The sequence below is a fragment of the Vanacampus margaritifer genome, chromosome 3, assembly GCF_051991255.1.
Source record: "Vanacampus margaritifer isolate UIUO_Vmar chromosome 3, RoL_Vmar_1.0, whole genome shotgun sequence".
In the NCBI taxonomy this organism is placed as follows: Eukaryota; Metazoa; Chordata; class Actinopteri; order Syngnathiformes; family Syngnathidae; genus Vanacampus; species Vanacampus margaritifer.
In genome coordinates, this window is record NC_135434.1 from 23733568 (window position 1) to 23751115 (window position 17548).

The window sequence follows — 17548 nt, forward strand, 5'->3', positions numbered from 1 at the left end:
CAAATTGTTCACATTTGTTTGCACAATGTAAATGTCTTGGAATTTCCCTGGAAGAGCCTAACGAAGTGGCTGGGGAGAGAGGAGTTGGTCTTTCCTGCTAACGCGGCTTTCCCACATCTTTTGTTACAACGCTGATTATTCGTCTGGATCATTAACCAGTTCCAAATCGTTGGAGAGTGTTGTTATTGCAATGTATGATTCCAAAAATGATGCAAGATATAGAAAGGCCCATGAAAAAGTTTAGCCTTCAGGCTTTTCTACAACCCATTGGTCAACCAGTATTAAGCATTGGTTGTTCAGTGGTAGATTTCTTGCTTGCCATGTAAGGGGCCCGGGTTCGATTCCCGGCCAATGCAGTCTATCATTACAGAGGTGGTAGTAACTTACTCTCAAATTGTTCACATTTGTTTGCACAATGTAAATGTCTTGGAATTTCCCCGGAAGAGCCTAACGAAGTGGCTGGGGGGAGAGGAGTTTGTCTTTCCTGCTAACGCGGTTTACCCACATCTTTTGTTAAAACAATGATTATTCATATGGATCATTGAACATTTCCAAATCGTTGGAGAGCGTTGTTATTGCGATGTATGATTCCAAAAATGATACAAGATATACAAAGGCCAATGAAAAAGTTTAGCCTTAAGGCTTTTCTACAACCGATTGGTCAACCAGTATTAAGCATTGGTTGTTCAGTGGTAGAATTCTCGCTTGCCATGTGAGAGGCCCGGGTTCGATTCCCGGCCAATGCAGTCTATCATATATATATATATATACAGAGGTGTTAGTAACTTACTCTCAAATTGTTCTCATTTATTTGCACAATGTAAATGTCTTGGAATTTCCCTGGATGAGCCTGACGAAGTGGCTGGGGAGAGAGGACTTGACCTTTCCTCCTAACGCGGCTTTCCCACACTATTTGTTACAACGCTGATTATTCGTATGGATCATTGAACAGTTCCAAATCGTTGGAGAGTGTTGTTATTGCAATGTATGATTCAAAAAATGATGCAAGATATAGAAAGGCCCATGAAAAAGTTTAGCCTTCAGGCTTTTCTACAACCCATTGGTCAAACAGTATTAAGCATTGGTTGTTCAGTGGTAGAATTCTTGCTTGCCATCTGAGAGGCCCGGGTTCGATTCCCGGCCAATGCAGTCTATCTTTACAGAGGTGGTAGTAAATTACTCTCAAATATTTCACATTTGTTTGCACAATGTAAACGTCTTGGAATTTCCCCGGAAGAGCCTAACGAAGTGGCTGGGGAGAGACGAGTTGGTCTTTACTGCTAACGCGGCTTACCCACATCTTTTGTTACAACGATGATTATTCGTATGGATCATTGAACAGTTCCAAATCGTTGGAGAGTGTTGTTATTGCAATGTATGATTCCAAAAATGATACAAGATATACAAAGGCCCATGAAAAAGTTTAGCCTTAAGGCTTTTCTACAACCCATTGGTTGACCAGTATTAAGCATTGGTTGTTCAGTGGTAGAATTCTCGCTTCCCATGTGAGAGGCCCGGGTTCGATTCCCGGCCAATGCAGTCTAACTTTACAGAGATGGTAGTAACTTACTCTCAAATTGTTCACATTTGTTTGCACAATGTAAATGTCTTGGAATTTCCCTGGAAGAGCCTAACGAAGTGGCTGGGGAGAGAGGAGTTGGTCTTTCCTGCTAACGCGGCTTTCCCACATCTTTTGTTACAACGCTGATTATTCGTCTGGATCATTAACCAGTTCCAAATCGTTGGAGAGTGTTGTTATTGCAATGTATGATTCCAAAAATGATGCAAGATATAGAAAGGCCCATGAAAAAGTTTAGCCTTCAGGCTTTTCTACAACCCATTGGTCAACCAGTATTAAGCATTGGTTGTTCAGTGGTAGATTTCTTGCTTGCCATGTAAGGGGCCCGGGTTCGATTCCCGGCCAATGCAGTCTATCATTACAGAGGTGGTAGTAACTTACTCTCAAATTGTTCACATTTGTTTGCACAATGTAAATGTCTTGGAATTTCCCCGGAAGAGCCTAACGAAGTGGCTGGGGGGAGAGGAGTTTGTCTTTCCTGCTAACGCGGTTTACCCACATCTTTTGTTAAAACAATGATTATTCATATGGATCATTGAACATTTCCAAATCGTTGGAGAGCGTTGTTATTGCGATGTATGATTCCAAAAATGATACAAGATATACAAAGGCCAATGAAAAAGTTTAGCCTTAAGGCTTTTCTACAACCGATTGGTCAACCAGTATTAAGCATTGGTTGTTCAGTGGTAGAATTCTCGCTTGCCATGTGAGAGGCCCGGGTTCGATTCCCGGCCAATGCAGTCTATCTTTACAGAGGTGGTAGTAACTTACTCTCAAATTGTTTGCACAATGTAAATGTCTTGGAATTTCCCCGGAAGAGCCTAATGAAGTAGCTGGGCAGATAGGAGTTGGTCTTTCCTTCTAACGCTTTTTTCCCACATCTTTTGTGACGACGATGATTATTCGTATGGATCATTGAGCAGTCCCAAATCGTTGGAGAGTGTTGTTATTGCAATGTATGATTCCAAAAATTATACATATATACAAAGGCCCATGAAAAAGTTTAGCCTTCAGGCTTTCCTACAACCCATTGGTCAACCAGTATTAAGCATTGGTTGTTCAGTGGTAGAATTCTCACTTGCCATCTGAGAGGCCCGGGTTCGATTCCCGGCCAATGCAGTCTATCTTTACAGAGATGGTAGTAACTTACTCTCAAATTGTTCACATTTGTTTGCACAATGTAAATGTCTTGGAATTTCCCTGGAAGAGCCTAACGAAGTGGCTGGGGAGAGAGGAGTTGGTCTTTCCTGCTAACGCGGCTTTCCCACATCTTTTGTTACAACGCTGATTATTCGTCTGGATCATTGAACAGTTCCAAATCGTTGGAGAGTGTTGTTATTGCAATGTATGATTCAAAAAATGATGCAAGATATAGAAAGACCCATGAAAAAGTTTAGCCTTCAGGCTTTTCTACAACCCATTGGTCAACCAGTATTAAGCATTGGTTGTTCAGTGGTAGAATTCTCGCTTGCCATGTGAGGGGCCCGGGTTCGATTCCCGGCCAATGCAGTCTATCATTACAGAGGTGGTAGTAACTTACTCTCAAATTGTTCACATTTGTTTGCACAATGTAAATGTCTTGGAATTTCCCCGGAAGAGCCTAACGAAGTGGCTGGGGGTAGAGGAGTTTGTCGTTCCTGCTAACGCGGTTTACCCCCATCTTTTGTTAAAACAATGATTATTCATATGGATCATTGAACATTTCCAAATCGTTGGAGAGCGTTGTTATTGCAATGTATGATTCCAAAAATGATACAAGATATACAAAGGCCCATGAAAAAGTTTAGCCTTCAGGCTTTTCTACAACCCATTGGTTGACCAGTATTAATAATTGGTTGTTCAGTGGTAGAATTCTCGCTTGCCATGTGAAAGGCCCGGGTTTGATTCCTGGCCAATGCAGTCTATCTTTACAGAGGTGGTAGTAACTTACTCTCAAATTGTTCACATTTGTTTGCACAATGTAAATGTCTTGGAATTTCCCCGGAAGAGCCGAATGAAGTAGCTGGGCAGATAGGAGTTGGTCTTTCCTTCTAACGCGGCTTTCCCACATCTTTTGTTACGACGATGATTATTCGTATGGATCATTGAGCAGTCCCAAATCGTTGGAGAGTGTTGTTATTGCAATGTATGATTCCAAAAATTATACATATATACAAAGGCCCATGAAAAAGTTTAGCCTTAAGGCTTTTCTACAACCCATTGGTTGACCGGTATTAATAATTGGTTGTTCAGTGGTAGAATTCTCGCTTGCCATGTGAAAGGCCCGGGTTTGATTCCTGGCCAATGCAGTCTATCTTTACAGAGGTGGTAGTAACTTACTCTCAAATTGTTCGCATTTGTTTGCACAATGTAAATGTCTTGGAATTTCCCTGGAAGAGCCTAACGAAGTGGCTGGGGAGAGAGGAGTTGGTCTTTCCTGCTAACGCGGCTTTCCCATAATCTTTTGTTACAACGATGATTATTCGTATGGATCATTGAACAGTTCCAAATCGTTGGAGAGTGTTTTTATTGCGATGTATGATTCCAAAAATGATACAAGATATACAAAGGCCCATGAAAAAGTTTAGCCTTAAGGCTTTTCTACAACCCATTGGTTGACCAGTATTAAGCATTGGTTGTTCAGTGGTAGAATTCTCGCTTCCCATGTGAGAGGCCCGGGTTCGATTCCCGGCCAATGCAGTCTATCTTTACAGAGGTGGTAGTATCTTACTCTCAAATTGTTCACGTTTGTTTGCACAATGTAAATGTCTTGGAATTTCCCTGGAAAAGCCTAACGAAGTGGCTGGGGAGAGAGGAGTTGGTCTTTCCTGCTAACGCGGCTTTCCCACATCTTTTGTTACAACCCTGATTATTCGTCTGGATCATTGAACAGTTCCAAATCGTTGGAGAGTGTTGTTATTGCAATGTATGATTCAAAAAATGATGCAAGATATAGAAAGGCCCATGAAAAAGTTTAGCCTTCAGGCTTTTCTACAATCCATTGGTCAACCAGTATTAAGCATTGGTTGTTCAGTGGTAGAATTCTCGCTTGCCATGTAAGGGGCCCGGGTTCGATTCCCGGCCAATGCAGTCTATCATTACAGAGGTGGTAGTAACTTACTCTCAAATTGTTCACATTTGTTTGCACAATGTAAATGTCTTGGAATTTCCCCGGAAGAGCCTAACGAAGTGGCTGGGGGGAGAGGAGTTTGTCTTTCCTGCTAACGCGGTTTACCCACATCTTTTGTTAAAACAATGATTATTCATATGGATCATTGAACATTTCCAAATCGTTGGAGAGCGTTGTTATTGCAATGTATGATTCCAAAAATGATACAAGATATACAAAGGCCCATGAAAAAGTTTAGCCTTAAGGCTTTTCTACAACCCATTGGTTGACCAGTATTAATAATTGGTTGTTCAGTGGTAGAATTCTCGCTTGCCATGTGAAAGGCCCGGGTTTGATTCCTGGCCAATGCAGTCTATCTTTACAGAGGTGGTAGTAACTTACTCTCAAATTGTTTGCATTTGTTTGCACAATATAAATGTCTTGGAATTTCCCTGGAAGAGCCTAACGAAGTGGCTGGGGAGAGAGGAGTTGGTCTTTCCTGCTAACGCGGCTTTCCCATAATCTTTTGTTACAACGATGATTATTCGTATGGATCATTGAACAGTTCCAAATCGTTGGAGAGTGTTTTTATTGCGATGTATGATTCCAAAAATGATACAAGATATACAAAGGCCCATGAAAAAGTTTAGCCTTAAGGCTTTTCTACAACCCATTGGTTGACCAGTATTAAGCATTGGTTGTTCAGTGGTAGAATTCTCGCTTCCCATGTGAGAGGCCCGGGTTCGATTCCCGGCCAATGCAGTCTATCTTTACGGAGGTGGTAGTAACTTACTCTCAAATTGTTCACATTTGTTTGCACAATAGAAATGTCTTTGATTTTCCCCGGAAAAGCCTAACGAAGTGGCTGGGGAGAGAGGAGTTTGTCTTTCCTGCTAACGCGGCTTACCCACATCTTTTGTTACAACAATGATTATTCATATGGATCATTAAACAGTTCCAAATCGTTGGAGAGTGTTGTTATTGCGATGTATGATTCCAAAAATGATACAAGATATACAAAGGCCAATGAAAAAGTTTAGCCTTAAGGCTTTTCTACAACCCATTGGTCAACCAGTATTAAGCATTGGTTGTTCAGTGGTAGAATTCTCGCTTGCCATGTGAGAGGCCTGGGTTCGATTCCTGTCTAATGCAGTCTATCTTTACAGAGGTGGTAGTAACTTACTCTCAAATTGTTCACATTTGTTTGCACAATGTAAATGTCTTGGAATTTCCCTGGAAGAGCCTAACGAAGTGGCTGGGGAGAGAGGAGTTGGTCTTTCCTGCTAACGCGGCTTTCCCACATCTTTTGTTACAACGATGATTATTCGTATGGATCATTGAACAGTTCCAAATCGTTGGAGAGTGTTTTTATTGCGATGTATGATTCCAAAAATGATACAAGATATACAAAGGCCCATGAAAAAGTTTAGCCTTAAGGCTTTTCTACAACCCATTGGTAAACCAGTATTAAGCATTGGTTGTTCAGTGGTAGAATTCTCGCTTCCCATGTGAGAGCCCCGGGTTCGATTCCTGGCCAATGCAGTCTATCTTTACAGAGGTGGTAGTAACTTACTCTCAAATTGTTCACATTTGTTTGCACAATGTAAATGTCTTGGAATTTCCCTGGAAGAGCCTAACGAAGTGGCTGGGGAGAGAGGAGTTGGTCTTTCCTGCTAACGCGGCTTACCCACATCTTTTGTTACAACAATGATTATTCATATGGATCATTGAACAGTTCCAAATCGTTAAAGAGCGTTGTTATTGCAATGTATGATTCCAAAAATGATACAAGATATACAAAGGCCCATGAAAAAGTTTAGCCTTAAGGCTTTTCTACAACCCATTGGTTGACCAGTATTAATAATTGGTTGTTCAGTGGTAGAATTCTCGCTTGCCATGTGAAAGGTCCGGGTTTGATTCCTGGCCAATGCAGTCTATCTTTACAGAGGTGGTAGTAACTTACTCTCAAATTGTTCGCATTTGTTTGCACAATGTAAATGTCTTGGAATTTCCCTGGAAGAGCCAAACGAATTTGCTAGGTAGAGAGGAGTTGGTCTTTCCTGCTAACGCGGCTTTCCCATAATCTTTTGTTACAACGATGATTATTCATATGGGTCATTGAACAGTTCCAAATCGTTGGAGAGTGTTGTTATTGCGATGTATGATTCCAAAAATGATACAAGATATACAAAGGCCAATGAAAAAGTTTAGCCTTAAGGCTTTTCTACAACCCATTGGTCAACCAGTATTAAGCATTGGTTGTTCAGTGGTAGAATTCTCGCTTGCCATGTGAGAGGCCTGGGTTCGATTCCTGTCTAATGCAGTCTATCTTTACAGAGGTGGTAGTAACTTACTCTCAAATTGTTCACATTTGTTTGCACAATGTAAATGTCTTGGAATTTCCCTGGAAGAGCCTAACGAAGTGGCTGGGGAGAGAGGAGTTGGTCTTTCCTGCTAACGCGGCTTTCCCACATCTTTTGTTACAACGATGATTATTCGTATGGATCATTGAACAGTTCCAAATCGTTGGAGAGTGTTTTTATTGCGATGTATGATTCCAAAAATGATACAAGATATACAAAGGCCCATGAAAAAGTTTAGCCTTAAGGCTTTTCTACAACCCATTGGTAAACCAGTATTAAGCATTGGTTGTTCAGTGGTAGAATTCTCGCTTCCCATGTGAGAGCCCCGGGTTCGATTCCTGGCCAATGCAGTCTATCTTTACAGAGGTGGTAGTAACTTACTCTCAAATTGTTCACATTTGTTTGCACAATGTAAATGTCTTGGAATTTCCCTGGAAGAGCCTAACGAAGTGGCTGGGGAGAGAGGAGTTGGTCTTTCCTGCTAACGCGGCTTACCCACATCTTTTGTTACAACAATGATTATTCATATGGATCATTGAACAGTTCCAAATCGTTAAAGAGCGTTGTTATTGCAATGTATGATTCCAAAAATGATACAAGATATACAAAGGCCCATGAAAAAGTTTAGCCTTAAGGCTTTTCTACAACCCATTGGTTGACCAGTATTAATAATTGGTTGTTCAGTGGTAGAATTCTCGCTTGCCATGTGAAAGGTCCGGGTTTGATTCCTGGCCAATGCAGTCTATCTTTACAGAGGTGGTAGTAACTTACTCTCAAATTGTTCGCATTTGTTTGCACAATGTAAATGTCTTGGAATTTCCCTGGAAGAGCCAAACGAATTTGCTAGGTAGAGAGGAGTTGGTCTTTCCTGCTAACGCGGCTTTCCCATAATCTTTTGTTACAACGATGATTATTCATATGGGTCATTGAACAGTTCCAAATCGTTGGAGAGTGTTGTTATTGCGATGTATGATTCCAAAAATGATACAAGATATACAAAGGCCAATGAAAAAGTTTAGCCTTAAGGCTTTTCTACAACCCATTGGTCAACCAGTATTAAGCATTGGTTGTTCAGTGGTAGAATTCTCGCTTGCCATGTGAGAGGCCTGGGTTCGATTCCCGTCCAATGCAGTCTATCTTTACAGAGGTGGTAGTAACTTACTCTCAAATTGTTCACATTTGTTTGCACAATGTAAATGTCTTGGAATTTCCCTGGAAGAGCCTAACGAAGTGGCTGGGGAGAGAGGAGTTGGTCTTTCCTGCTAACGCGGCTTTCCCACATCTTTTGTTACAACGATGATTATTCGTATGGATCATTGAACAGTTCCAAATCGTTGGAGAGTGTTTTTATTGCGATGTATGATTCCAAAAATGATACAAGATATACAAAGGCCCATGAAAAAGTTTAGCCTTAAGGCTTTTCTACAACCCATTGGTAAACCAGTATCAAGCATTGGTTGTTCAGTGGTAGAATTCTCGCTTCCCATGTGAGAGCCCCGGGTTCGATTCCTGGCCAATGCAGTCTATCTTTACAGAGGTGGTAGTAACTTACTCTCAAATTGTTCACATTTGTTTGCACAATGTAAATGTCTTGGAATTTCCCTGGAAGACCCTAACGAAGTGGCTGGGGAGAGAGGAGTTGGTCTTTCCTGCTAACGCGGCTTACCCACATCTTTTGTTACAACAATGATTATTCATATGGATCATTGAACAGTTCCAAATCGTTAAAGAGCGTTGTTATTGCAATGTATGATTCCAAAAATGATACAAGATATACAAAGGCCCATGAAAAAGTTTAGCCTTAAGGCTTTTCTACAACCCATTGGTTGACCAGTATTAATAATTGGTTGTTCAGTGGTAGAATTCTCGCTTGCCATGTGAAAGGTCCGGGTTTGATTCCTGGCCAATGCAGTCTATCTTTACAGAGGTGGTAGTAACTTACTCTCAAATTGTTCACATTTGTTTGCACAATGTAAATGTCTTGGAATTTCCCCGGAAGAGCCTAATGAAGTAGCTGGGCAGATAGGAGTTGGTCTTTCCTTCTAACGCGGCTTTCCCACATCTTTTGTTACGACGATGATTATTCGTATGGATCATTGAGCAGTCCCAAATCGTTGGAGAGTGTTGTTATTGCAATGTATGATTCCAAAAATTATACATATATACAAAGGCCCATGAAAAAGTTTAGCCTTCAGGCTTTCCTACAACCCATTGGTCAACCAGTATTAAGCATTGGTTGTTCAGTGGTAGAATCCTCGCTTGCCATGTGAGGGGCCCGGGTTCGATTCCCGGCCAATGCAGTCTATCTTTACAGAGGTGGTAGTAACTTACTCTCAAATTGTTCACATTTGTTTGCACAATGTAAATGTCTTGGAATTTCCCTGGAAGAGCCTAACGAAGTGGCTGGGGAGAGACGAGTTGGTCTTTCCTGCTAACGCGGCTTTCCCATAATCTTTTGTTACAACGATGATTATTCGTATGGATCATTGAACAGTTCCAAATCGTTGGAGAGTGTTTTTATTGCGATGTATGATTCCAAAAATGATACAAGATATACAAAGGCCCATGAAAAAGTTTAGCCTTAAGGCTTTTCTACAACCCATTGGTTGACCAGTATTAAGCATTGGTTGTTCAGTGGTAGAATTCTCGCTTCCCATGTGAGAGGCCCGGGTTCGATTCCCGGCCAATGCAGTCTATCTTTACGGAGGTGGGAGTAACTTACTCTCAAGTTGTTCACATTTGTTTGCACAATGTAAATGTCTTGGAATATCCCTGGAAGAGCCTAACGAAGTGGCTGGGGAGAGAGGAGTTGGTCTTTCCTGCTAACGCGGCTTTCCCACATCTTTTGTTAAAACAATGATTATTCGTATGGATCATTGAACAGTTCCAAATCGTTGGAGAGTGTTTTTATTGCGATGTATGATTCCAAAAATGATACAAGATATACAAAGGCCCATGAAAAAGTTTAGCCTTAAGGCTTTTCTACAACCCATTGGTTGACCAGTATTAATAATTGGTTGTTCAGTGGTAGAATTCTCGCTTGCCATGTGAAAGGCCCGGGTTTGATTCCTGGCCAATGCAGTCTATCTTTACAGAGGTGGTAGTAACTTACTCTCAAATTGTTCGCATTTGTTTGCACAATGTAAATGTCTTGGAATTTCCCTGGAAGAGCCTAACGAAGTGGCTGGGGAGAGAGGAGTTGGTCTTTCCTGCTAACGCGGCTTTCCCACATCTTTTGTTACAACGCTGATTATTCGTCTGGATCATTGAACAGTTCCAAATCGTTGGAGAGTGTTGTTATTGCAATGTATGATTCAAAAAATGATGCAAGATATAGAAAGGCCCATGAAAAAGTTTAGCCTTCAGGCTTTTCTACAACCCATTGGTCAACCAGTATTAAGCATTGGTTGTTCAGTGGTAGAATTCTCGCTTGCCATGTGAAAGGCCCGGGTTTGATTCCTGGCCAATGCAGTCTATCTTTACAGAGGTGGTAGTAACTTACTCTCAAATTGTTTGCATTTGTTTGCACAATGTAAATGTCTTGGAATTTCCCCGGAAGAGCCTAACGAAGTGGCTGGGGAGAGACGAGTTGGTCTTTCCTGCTAACGCGGCTTTCCCATAATCTTTTGTTACAACGATGATTATTCGTATGGATCATTGAACAGTTCCAAATCGTTGGAGAGTGTTTTTATTGCGATGTATGATTCCAAAAATGATACAAGATATACAAAGGCCCATGAAAAAGTTTAGCCTTAAGGCTTTTCTACAACCCATTGGTTGACCAGTATTAAGCATTGGTTGTTCAGTGGTAGAATTCTCGCTTCCCATGTGAGAGGCCCGGGTTCGATTCCCGGCCAATGCAGTCTATCTTTACGGAGGTGTTAGTAACTTACTCTCAAATTGTTCACATTTGTTTGCACAATAGAAATGTCTTTGAATTTCCCCGGAAAAGCCTAACGAAGTGGCTGGGGAGAGAGGAGTTTGTCTTTCCTGCTAACGCGGCTTACCCACATCTTTTGTTACAACAAAGATTATTCATATGGATCATTGAACATTTCCAAATCGTTGGAGAGCGTTGTTATTGCAATGTATGATTCCAAAAATGATACAAGATATACAAAGGCCCATGAAAAAGATTAGCCTTAAGGCTTTTCTACAACCCATTGGTTGACCAGTATTAATAATTGGTTGTTCAGTGGTAGAATTCTCGCTTGCCATGTGAAAGGCCCGGGTTTGATTCCTGGCCAATGCAGTCTATCTTTACAGAGGTGGTAGTAACTTACTCTCAAATTGTTCACATTTGTTTGCACAATGTAAATGTCTTGGAATTTCCCCGGAAGAGCCTAATGAAGTAGCTGGGCAGATAGGAGTTGGTCTTTCCTTCTAACGCGGCTTTCCCACATCTTTTGTTACGACGATGATTATTCGTATGGATCATTGAGCAGTCCCAAATCGTTGGAGAGTGTTGTTATTGCAATGTATGATTCCAAAAATTATACATATATACAAAGGCCCATGAAAAAGTTTAGCCTTCAGGCTTTCCTACAACCCATTGGTCAACCAGTATTAAGCATTGGTTGTTCAGTGGTAGAATTCTCGCTTGCCATGTGAGAGGCCCGGGTTCGATTCCCGGCCAATGCAGTCTATCTTTACAGAGGTGGTAGTAACTTACTCTCAAATTGTTCACATTTGTTTGCACAATGTAAATGTCTTGGAATTTCCCTGGAAGAGCCTAACGAAGTGGCTGGGGAGAGAGGAGTTGGTCTTTCCTGCTAACGAGGCTTTCCCACATCTTTTGTTACAACGATGATTATTCGTATGGATCATTGAACAGTTCCAAATCGTTGGAGAGTGTTTTTATTGCGATGTATGATTCCAAAAATGATACAAGATATACAAAGGCCCATGAAAAAGCTTAGCCTTAAGGCTTTTCTACAACCCATTGGTTGACCAGTATTAATAATTGGTTGTTCAGTGGTAGAATTCTCGCTTGCCATGTGAAAGGCCCGGGTTTGATTCCTGGCCAATGCAGTCTATCTTTACAGAGGTGGTAGTAACTTACTCTCAAATTGTTCGCATTTGTTTGCACAATGTAAATGTCTTGGAATTTCCCTGGAAGAGCCTAACGAAGTGGCTGGGGAGAGAGGAGTTGCTCTTTCCTGCTAACGCGGCTTTCCCATAATCTTTTGTTACAACGATGATTATTCGTATGGATCATTGAACAGTTCCAAATCGTTGGAGAGTGTTTTTATTGCGATGTATGATTCCAAAAATGATACAAGATATACAAAGGCCCATGAAAAAGTTTAGCTTTAAGGCTTTTCTACAACCCATTGGTTGACCAGTATTAAGCATTGGTTGTTCAGTGGTAGAATTCTCGCTTCCCATGTGAGAGGCCGGGGTTCGATTCCCGGCCAATGCAGTCTATCTTTACAGAGATGGTAGTAACTTACTCTAAAATTGTTCACATTTGTTTGCACAATGTAAATGTCTTGGAATTTCCCTGGAAAAGCCTAACGAAGTGGCTGGGGAGAGAGGAGTTGGTCTTTCCTGCTAACGCGGCTTCCCCACATCTTTTGTTACAACGCTGATTATTCGTCTGGATCATTGAACAGTTCCAAATTGTTGGAGAGTGTTGTTATTGCAATGTATGATTCAAAAAATGATGCAAGATATAGAAAGGCCCATGAAAAAGTTTAGCCTTCAGGCTTTTCTACAACCCATTGGTCAACCAGTATTAAGCATTGGTTGTTCAGTGGTAGAATTCTCGCTTGCCATGTAAGGGGCCCGGGTTCGATTCCTGGCCAATGCAGTCTATCATTACAGAGGTGGTAGTAACTTACTCTCAAATTGTTCACATTTGTTTGCACAATGTAAATGTCTTGGAATTTCCCCGGAAGAGCCTAACGAAGTTGCTGGGGGGAGAGGAGTTTGTCTTTCCTGCTAACGCGGTTTACTCACATCTTTTGTTAAAACAATGATTATTCATATGGATCATTGAACATTTCCAAATCGTTGGAGAGCGTTGTTATTGCAATGTATGATTCCAAAAATGATACAAGATATACAAAGGCCCATGAAAAAGTTTAGCCTTAAGGCTTTTCTACAACCCATTGGTTGACCAGTATTAATAATTGGTTGTTCAGTGGTACAATTCTCGCTTGCCATGTGAAAGGCCCGGGTTTGATTCCTGGCCAATGCAGTCTTTCTTTACAGAGGTGGTAGTAACTTACTCTCAAATTGTTCACATTTGTTTGCACAATGTAAATGTCTTGGAATTTCCCCGGAAGAGCCTAATGAAGTAGCTGGGCAGATAGGAGTTGGTCTTTCCTTCTAACGCGGCTTTCCCACATCTTTTGTTACGACGATGATTGTTTGTATGGATCATTGAGCAGTCCCAAATCGTTGGAGAGTGTTGTTATTGCAATGTATGATTCCAAAAATGATACAAGATATACAAATGCCCATGAAAAAGTTTAGCCTTAAGGCTTTTCTACAACCCATTGGTAAACCAGTATTAAGCATTGGTTGTTCAGTGGTAGAATTCTCGCTTCCCATGTGAGAGCCCCGGGTTCGATTCCTGGCCAATGCAGTCTATCTTTACAGAGGTGGTAGTAACTTACTCTCAAATTGTTCACATTTGTTTGCACAATGTAAATGTCTTGGAATTTCCCTGGAAGAGCCTAACGAAGTGGCTGGGGAGAAGGGAGTTGGTCTTTTCTGCTAACGCGGCTTACCCACATCTTTTGTTACAACGATGATTATTCGTCTGGATCATTGAACAGTTCCAAATCGTTGGAGAGTGTTGTTATTGCAATTATTGATTCAAAAAATGATGCAAGATATAGAAAAGCCCATGAAAAAGTTTAGCCTTCAGGCTTTTCTACAACCCATTTGTCAACCAGTATTAAGCATTGGTTGTTCAGTGGTAGAATTCTCGCTTGCCATGTGAGAGGCCCGGGTTCGATTCCCGGCCAATGCAGTCTATCTTTACAGAGGTGTTAGTAACTTACTCTCAAATTATTCACATTTGTTTGCACAATGTAAATGTCTTGGAATTTCCCCGGAAGAGCCTGACGAAGTGGCTGGGGAGAGAGGAGTTTGTCTTTCCTGCTAACGCGGCTTACCCACATCTTCTGTTACAACAATGATTATTCATATGGATCATTGAACAGTTCCAAATCGTTAAAGAGCGTTGTTATTGCAATGTATGATTCCAAAAATGATACAAGATATACAAAGGCCCATGAAAAAGTTTAGCCTTAAGGCTTTTCTACAACCCATTGGTTGACCAGTATTAATAATTGGTTGTTCAGTGGTAGAATTCTCGCTTGCCATGTGAAAGGCCCGGGTTTGATTCCTGGCCAATGCAGTCTATCTTTACAGAGGTGGTAGTAACTTACTCTCAAATTGTTTGCATTTGTTTGCACAATGTAAATGTCTTGGAATTTCCCTGGAAGAGCCTAACGAAGTGGCTGGGGTGAGACGAGTTGGTCTTTCCTGCTAACGCGGCTTTCCCATAATCTTTTGTTACAACGATGATTATTCGTATGGATCATTGAACAGTTCCAAATCGTTGGAGAGTGTTTTTATTGCGATGTATGATTCAAAAAATGATACAAGATATACAAAGGCCCATGAAAAAGTTTAGCCTTAAGGCTTTTCTACAACCCATTGGTTGACCAGTATTAAGCATTGGTTGTTCAGTGGTAGAATTCTCGCTTCCCATGTGAGAGGCCCGGGTTTGATTCCCGGCCAATGCAGTCTATCTTTACGGAGGTGGTAGTAACTTACTCTCAAATTGTTCACATTTGTTTGCACAATGTAAATGTCTTGGAATTTCCCTGGAAGAGCCTAACGAAGTGGCTGGGGAGAGAGGAGTTGGTCTTTCCTGCTAACGCGGCTTTCCCACATCTTTTGTTACAACGCTGATTATTCGTCTGGATCATTGAACAGTTCCAAATCGTTGGAGAGTGTTGTTATTGCAATGTATGATTCAAAAAATGATGCAAGATATAGAAAGGCCCATGAAAAAGTTTAGCCTTCAGGCTTTTCTACAACCCATTGGTCAACCAGTTTTAAGCATTGGTTGTTCAGTGGTAGAATTCTCGCTTGCCATGTGAGGGGCCCGGGTTCGATTCCCGGCCAATGCAGTCTATCATTACAGAGGTGGTAGTAACTTACTCTCAAATTGTTCACATTTGTTTGCACAATGTAAATGTCTTGGAATTTCCCCGGAAGACCCTAACGAAGTGGCTGGGGGGAGAGGAGTTTGTCGTTCCTGCTAACGCGGTTTACCCACATCTTTTGTTAAAACAATGATTATTCATATGGATCATTGAACATTTCCAAATCGTTGGAGAGCGTTGTTATTGCAATTTATGATTCCAAAAATGATACAAGATATACAAAGGCCCATGAAAAAGTTTAGCCTTAAGGCTTTTCTACAACCCATTGGTTGACCAGTATTAATAATTGGTTGTTCAGTGGTAGAATTCTCGCTTGCCATGTGAAAGGCCCGGGTTCGATTCCCGGCCAATGCAGTCTATCTTTACGGAGGTGGTAGTAACTTACTCTCAAATTGTTCACATTTGTTTGCACAATGTAAATGTCTTGGAATTTCCCTGGAAGAGCCTAACGAAGTGGCTGGGGAGAGAGGAGTTGGTTTTTCCTGCTAACGCGGCTTTCCCACATCTTTTGTTACAACGATGATTATTCGTATGGATCATTGAACAGTTCCAAATCGTTGGAGAGTGTTTTTATTGCGATGTATGATTCCAAAAATGATACAAGATATACAAAGGCCCATGAAAAAGTTTAGCCTTAAGGCTTTTCTACAACCCATTGGTAAACCAGTATTAAGCATTGGTTGTTCAGTGGTAGAATTCTCGCTTCCCATGTGAGAGCCCCGGGTTCGATTCCTGGCCAATGCAGTCTATCTTTACAGAGGTGGTAGTAACTTACTCTCAAATTGTTCACATTTGTTTGCACAATGTAAATGTCTTGGAATTTCCCTGGAAGAGCCTAACGAAGTGGCTGGGGAGAGAGGAGTTGGTCTTTTCTGCTAACGCGGCTTACCCACATCTTTTGTTACAACGATGATTATTCGTCTGGATCATTGAACAGTTCCAAATCGTTGGAGAGTGTTGTTATTGCAATTATTGATTCAACAAATGATGCAAGATATAGAAAAGCCCATGAAAAAGTTTAGCCTTCAGGCTTTTCTACAACCCATTGGTCAACCATTATTAAGCATTGGTTGTTCAGTGGTAGAATTCTCGCTTGCCATGTGAGAGGTCCGGGTTCGATTCCCGGCCAATGCAGTCTATCTTTACAGAGGTGTTAGTAACTTACTCTCAAATTGTTCACATTTGTTTGCACAATGTAAATGTCTTGGAATTTCCCCGGAAGAGCCTGACGAAGTGGCTGGGGAGAGAGGAGTTTGTCTTTCTTGCTAACGCGGCTTACCCACATCTTTTGTTACAACAATGATTATTCATATGGATCATTGAACAGTTCCAAATCGTTAAAGAGCGTTGTTATTGCAATGTATGATTCCAAAAATGATACAAGATATACAAAGGCCCATGAAAAAGTTTAGCCTTAAGGCTTTTCTACAACCCATTGGTTGACCAGTATTAATAATTGGTTGTTCAGTGGTAGAATTCTCGCTTGCCATGTGAAAGGCCCGGGTTCGATTCCCGGCCAATGCAGTCTATCTTTATGGAGGTGGTAGTAACTTACTCTCAAATTGTTCACATTTGTTTGCACAATGTAAATGTCTTGGAATTTCCCTGGAAGAGCCTAACGAAGTGGCTGGGGAGAGAGGAGTTGGTCTTTCCTGCTAACGCGGCTTTCCCACATCTTTTGTTACAACGATGATTATTCGTATGGATCATTGAACAGTTCCAAATCGTTGGAGAGTGTTTTTATTGCGATGTATGATTCCAAAAATGATACAAGATATACAAAGGCCCATGAAAAAGTTTAGCCTTAAGGCTTTTCTACAACCCATTGGTAAACCAGTATTAAGCATTGGTTGTTCAGTGGTAGAATTCTCGCTTCCCATGTGAGAGCCCCGGGTTCGATTCCCGGCCAATGCAGTCTATCTTTACAGAGGTGTTAGTAACTTACTCTCAAATTGTTTGCACAATGTAAATGTCTTGGAATTTCCCCGGAAGAGCCTGACGAAGTGGCTGGGGAGAGAGGAGTTTGTCTTTCCTGCTAACGCGGCTTACCCACATCTTTTGTTACAACAATGATTATTCATATGGATCATTGAACAGTTCCAAATCGTTAAAGAGCGTTGTTATTGCAATGTATGATTCCAAAAATGATACAAGATATACAAAGGCCCATGAAAAAGTTTAGCCTTAAGGCTTTTCTACAACCCATTGGTTGACCAGTATTAATAATTGGTTGTTCAGTGGTAGAATTCTCGCTTGCCATGTGAAAGGCCCGGGTTTGATTCCTGGCCAATGCAGTCTATCTTTACAGAGGTGGTAGTAACTTACTCTC

The 17548-nt window shown here is 41.2% G+C and overlaps 28 non-coding genes across 28 annotated transcripts; all 28 read left to right on the plus strand.

Annotated features, from left to right (window-relative positions):
• The first annotated feature begins 285 nt into the window (after positions 1–285).
• trnag-gcc (transfer RNA glycine (anticodon GCC)) lies at positions 286–356 on the plus strand. The gene has a single exon. It is a non-coding gene; the product is annotated as a tRNA-Gly (tRNA).
• Positions 357–675: 319 nt separating this feature from the next.
• Positions 676–746, plus strand: trnag-gcc (transfer RNA glycine (anticodon GCC)). The gene has a single exon. It is a non-coding gene; the product is annotated as a tRNA-Gly (tRNA).
• Positions 747–1078: 332 nt separating this feature from the next.
• Positions 1079–1149, plus strand: trnag-gcc (transfer RNA glycine (anticodon GCC)). The gene has a single exon. It is a non-coding gene; the product is annotated as a tRNA-Gly (tRNA).
• A 319-nt stretch (positions 1150–1468) lies between these two features.
• trnag-ccc (transfer RNA glycine (anticodon CCC)) lies at positions 1469–1539 on the plus strand. Its single transcript has one exon. It is a non-coding gene; the product is annotated as a tRNA-Gly (tRNA).
• A 319-nt stretch (positions 1540–1858) lies between these two features.
• Positions 1859–1929, plus strand: trnag-gcc (transfer RNA glycine (anticodon GCC)). The gene has a single exon. It is a non-coding gene; the product is annotated as a tRNA-Gly (tRNA).
• Positions 1930–2248: 319 nt separating this feature from the next.
• Positions 2249–2319, plus strand: trnag-gcc (transfer RNA glycine (anticodon GCC)). The gene has a single exon. It is a non-coding gene; the product is annotated as a tRNA-Gly (tRNA).
• Positions 2320–2627: 308 nt separating this feature from the next.
• On the plus strand, positions 2628–2698 carry trnag-gcc (transfer RNA glycine (anticodon GCC)). The gene has a single exon. It is a non-coding gene; the product is annotated as a tRNA-Gly (tRNA).
• Positions 2699–3017: 319 nt separating this feature from the next.
• On the plus strand, positions 3018–3088 carry trnag-gcc (transfer RNA glycine (anticodon GCC)). The gene has a single exon. It is a non-coding gene; the product is annotated as a tRNA-Gly (tRNA).
• Positions 3089–4187: 1099 nt separating this feature from the next.
• trnag-ccc (transfer RNA glycine (anticodon CCC)) lies at positions 4188–4258 on the plus strand. Its single transcript has one exon. It is a non-coding gene; the product is annotated as a tRNA-Gly (tRNA).
• Positions 4259–4577: 319 nt separating this feature from the next.
• Positions 4578–4648, plus strand: trnag-gcc (transfer RNA glycine (anticodon GCC)). Its single transcript has one exon. It is a non-coding gene; the product is annotated as a tRNA-Gly (tRNA).
• A 710-nt stretch (positions 4649–5358) lies between these two features.
• On the plus strand, positions 5359–5429 carry trnag-ccc (transfer RNA glycine (anticodon CCC)). Its single transcript has one exon. It is a non-coding gene; the product is annotated as a tRNA-Gly (tRNA).
• Positions 5430–6138: 709 nt separating this feature from the next.
• Positions 6139–6209, plus strand: trnag-ccc (transfer RNA glycine (anticodon CCC)). The gene has a single exon. It is a non-coding gene; the product is annotated as a tRNA-Gly (tRNA).
• Positions 6210–7309: 1100 nt separating this feature from the next.
• Positions 7310–7380, plus strand: trnag-ccc (transfer RNA glycine (anticodon CCC)). The gene has a single exon. It is a non-coding gene; the product is annotated as a tRNA-Gly (tRNA).
• Positions 7381–8090: 710 nt separating this feature from the next.
• Positions 8091–8161, plus strand: trnag-gcc (transfer RNA glycine (anticodon GCC)). Its single transcript has one exon. It is a non-coding gene; the product is annotated as a tRNA-Gly (tRNA).
• Positions 8162–8480: 319 nt separating this feature from the next.
• On the plus strand, positions 8481–8551 carry trnag-ccc (transfer RNA glycine (anticodon CCC)). The gene has a single exon. It is a non-coding gene; the product is annotated as a tRNA-Gly (tRNA).
• A 708-nt stretch (positions 8552–9259) lies between these two features.
• On the plus strand, positions 9260–9330 carry trnag-gcc (transfer RNA glycine (anticodon GCC)). The gene has a single exon. It is a non-coding gene; the product is annotated as a tRNA-Gly (tRNA).
• Positions 9331–9650: 320 nt separating this feature from the next.
• On the plus strand, positions 9651–9721 carry trnag-ccc (transfer RNA glycine (anticodon CCC)). The gene has a single exon. It is a non-coding gene; the product is annotated as a tRNA-Gly (tRNA).
• A 1100-nt stretch (positions 9722–10821) lies between these two features.
• Positions 10822–10892, plus strand: trnag-ccc (transfer RNA glycine (anticodon CCC)). The gene has a single exon. It is a non-coding gene; the product is annotated as a tRNA-Gly (tRNA).
• A 708-nt stretch (positions 10893–11600) lies between these two features.
• trnag-gcc (transfer RNA glycine (anticodon GCC)) lies at positions 11601–11671 on the plus strand. The gene has a single exon. It is a non-coding gene; the product is annotated as a tRNA-Gly (tRNA).
• A 710-nt stretch (positions 11672–12381) lies between these two features.
• Positions 12382–12452, plus strand: trnag-ccc (transfer RNA glycine (anticodon CCC)). The gene has a single exon. It is a non-coding gene; the product is annotated as a tRNA-Gly (tRNA).
• Positions 12453–12771: 319 nt separating this feature from the next.
• trnag-gcc (transfer RNA glycine (anticodon GCC)) lies at positions 12772–12842 on the plus strand. The gene has a single exon. It is a non-coding gene; the product is annotated as a tRNA-Gly (tRNA).
• A 709-nt stretch (positions 12843–13551) lies between these two features.
• trnag-ccc (transfer RNA glycine (anticodon CCC)) lies at positions 13552–13622 on the plus strand. The gene has a single exon. It is a non-coding gene; the product is annotated as a tRNA-Gly (tRNA).
• A 319-nt stretch (positions 13623–13941) lies between these two features.
• On the plus strand, positions 13942–14012 carry trnag-gcc (transfer RNA glycine (anticodon GCC)). The gene has a single exon. It is a non-coding gene; the product is annotated as a tRNA-Gly (tRNA).
• A 710-nt stretch (positions 14013–14722) lies between these two features.
• trnag-ccc (transfer RNA glycine (anticodon CCC)) lies at positions 14723–14793 on the plus strand. Its single transcript has one exon. It is a non-coding gene; the product is annotated as a tRNA-Gly (tRNA).
• Positions 14794–15112: 319 nt separating this feature from the next.
• On the plus strand, positions 15113–15183 carry trnag-gcc (transfer RNA glycine (anticodon GCC)). Its single transcript has one exon. It is a non-coding gene; the product is annotated as a tRNA-Gly (tRNA).
• A 709-nt stretch (positions 15184–15892) lies between these two features.
• trnag-ccc (transfer RNA glycine (anticodon CCC)) lies at positions 15893–15963 on the plus strand. The gene has a single exon. It is a non-coding gene; the product is annotated as a tRNA-Gly (tRNA).
• Positions 15964–16282: 319 nt separating this feature from the next.
• Positions 16283–16353, plus strand: trnag-gcc (transfer RNA glycine (anticodon GCC)). Its single transcript has one exon. It is a non-coding gene; the product is annotated as a tRNA-Gly (tRNA).
• A 709-nt stretch (positions 16354–17062) lies between these two features.
• Positions 17063–17133, plus strand: trnag-ccc (transfer RNA glycine (anticodon CCC)). Its single transcript has one exon. It is a non-coding gene; the product is annotated as a tRNA-Gly (tRNA).
• Positions 17134–17548: the final 415 nt, after the last annotated feature.